The following is a 2,500-nucleotide window of genomic DNA, read 5'->3' as shown; positions in this document are numbered from 1 at the left end:
GGATGAGGGTGAGCTACAGGGGAAAACAAAGCTTCCAGCTGGAAGCGGTGTTAATGGTGCCGGCGGTGGGGCGCTCACCCTGAGGTCTGTGCGGGTCCCAATGCCCCAGTATAGTGACGGAGATGCTGTGTTGTAAAAGGGCGCTGTCTTTTGGATGAGATGTAAAACCGAGGTCACAGCGCTCTGTGGTCATTCAAAATGACCACCAAAACCTTTGACAAAAGCTCTTGGTAATTGATGGTCTTCAATAATGCTTCTCCTTTAGGTACATTTTAAATCAGCTGAAAAATGCTGTGAAATGGGGGGGCACTTCAGGCCAGTGTAGGATTTGGGTTACAAGAACCATGAAACTGCACGAGAAAGCCCGTACACTGAATTACACGGCTTTCTATTCAAAGGAGGACAAAAGAAATTCCCTGAGTTCGATTTTTTGCAGCACAGAGAGAAGCACTGTCGTGAGGCCGGTTAGCTCAGTTGGTTCGAGCGTGGTGCTAATAACGCCAAGGTCACGGGTTCGAGCCCCGTACTGGCCAGGTCCTTTTCTCCTCTCTTACCAAAGCTGTTAGGTTCCTTTCCGTGGTGAGAGGGGTTGTCATGCAACGCTGCCACATAGTGCCGACAGACAAGAGTGTTGCGGGAGAAGAGAAAAGTGTTTGAAGATTTAGGAGTGTCTTAGGTGGAGCCAAAATCAAGTGTCACAAATACAAGTGGGAGGATTTCCAATGTTTAATATGGTAAAAATAAGCGGAAGTTATCTGCCGGTCCGGCACAGTCTGCCATGCTTTTGTCATATACTGTAAAGTGGTGTCGAACTGGGTGTCGAACTGGAGCCCCACCATTTGCATATGTGAGGCTCCAGTTATACATCGAGTGTCACATTAAATGACAAAAATGAAGAGAGTTAAAGCAGCTGGAGAGGTTTTCTTACAACTTTTGAGCTGACACAGTTTTGGAAAATGTTTCCTTCACGCTGCACTGTACAACATAGGCAGCCAAGAGTCTCCAAAACAAAACAGAATTGACAGATAGGAGAAAATTCCCACTCATCCTGAAGTTCCCAAAATCCAGCACTGAGCGTAAACAAAGTGTCTAAGTAGCGTGGGAATGCTAACCCTAACCCTAGCTGGAGTTTGAGCAATCCAGCACTGAGCGTAAAAAGATGAGTCAAAGTAACGTCTAATCGGATTAGTTTCCTTAGAGCTGGTTCAGAGTCTGCTCAAGAGTTTACCTTTCACACATGCGCAAAGAAGAATGTTGGGGGTGCACGCTTCAAGGCGCCTTACAGCTGTAGGGAGTGATTCAAGACGATTCGTGGCGTGTGCTCGTTCCCATATACCGTGCGCCCCGGGGTGCAGTGCTAGGATGATGTACAATACCGCTTGGGCACGTAACGGCGTTATACGCAAGGTTTTCGTTTGTTCGTTTTGTTTTGCTCTGCTTTGCTTTGTTTTGCTTTCCATCGCGTTGGTAAGAGCGTAAATAAAAAGGCGATTCCTGCGTCTACCACTAATGTAAGAGCTATTTCAAGTGCGACGTGGTGCGGCTTTTCAAATGCTTGTGGGCATTTCTCTGTTGTTGATTCTTTTTTTGTGTGTAACAAAGTGGCATTTTCATGTCCGGACGGGGAGACTTTATCATTCCGACATGAAGCCACCCTTAAGTCCTCTGAGGCGTGTCTGTCTGCAAGGCTTGTATTTTGGAAATGTTTTTTTGAAACGGAGAACGACTTTGAAATAGGCTTCCGCCGGCGCCTCGCGATCCAGGTAAGATTGTAGCAAGAACGCAGCGGCAGTGGGGCTTGCTGTAGTCGTGGCTGAGTGGTTAAGGCGATGGACTAGAAATCCATTGGGGTCTCCCCGCACAGGTTCCAATCCTGCCGACTACGTTGTCCGCCTTCGGTCGGTGTGTTTCGGCACAAGCAAAGAAGCGCGCCTCTTTGCTGTTCCTGGTGGTTTTAAAACGCCCAATCGCTTGTACCCGCTGCCTTGGAAATAAGTTCTTCAGCGTCCGCAAATGGCATTTTGCAGCTGGAAGCAGATGTCGACGCGTTTTGCACAGAGCACCAAAAAAGCGTCTTTTTTGAAGGCCCAGGCACTGAGCATTGGTGGTTCAGTGGTAGAGTTCTCGCCTGCCACGCGGGAGGCTTGGGTTCGATTCCCGGCCAATGCAGTGGCTTTTGCAGCGAGCGGCTGCATCCCCTTGCAACTCGCAACTCAAAAAACCCACTGAAGCTAAGCAGGTGTGAGCCAGGTCAGTACCCGGATGAGGGTGAGCTACAGGGGAAAACAAAGCTTCCAGCTGGAAGCGGTGTTAATGGTGCCGGCGGTGGGGCGCTCGCCCTGAGGTCTGTGCGGGTCCCAATGCCCCAGTATAGTGACGGAGATGCTGTGTTGTAAAAGGGCGCTGTCTTTTGGATGAGATGTAAAACCGAGGTCACAGCGCTCTGTGGTCATTCAAAATGACCACCAAAACCTTTGACAAAAGCTCTTGGTAATTGATG

The 2,500-nt window shown here is 49.0% G+C and overlaps 2 non-coding genes across 2 annotated transcripts; both read left to right on the top strand.

The window, feature by feature from the left end:
- Positions 1-459: 459 nt before the first annotated feature.
- Positions 460-533, top strand: trnai-aau (transfer RNA isoleucine (anticodon AAU)). Its single transcript has one exon. It is a non-coding gene; the product is annotated as a tRNA-Ile (tRNA).
- A 1,565-nt stretch (positions 534-2,098) lies between these two features.
- On the top strand, positions 2,099-2,169 carry trnag-gcc (transfer RNA glycine (anticodon GCC)). The gene has a single exon. It is a non-coding gene; the product is annotated as a tRNA-Gly (tRNA).
- The last annotated feature ends 331 nt before the right edge of the window (positions 2,170-2,500 follow it).

This window comes from Lepisosteus platostomus, unplaced genomic scaffold (genome assembly GCF_059453375.1).
Source record: "Lepisosteus platostomus isolate fLepPlt1 unplaced genomic scaffold, fLepPlt1.hap1 Scaffold_115_H1, whole genome shotgun sequence".
Taxonomy (NCBI): domain Eukaryota; kingdom Metazoa; phylum Chordata; class Actinopteri; order Semionotiformes; family Lepisosteidae; genus Lepisosteus; species Lepisosteus platostomus.
This window is presented reverse-complemented; position numbering and strand designations above follow the sequence as displayed.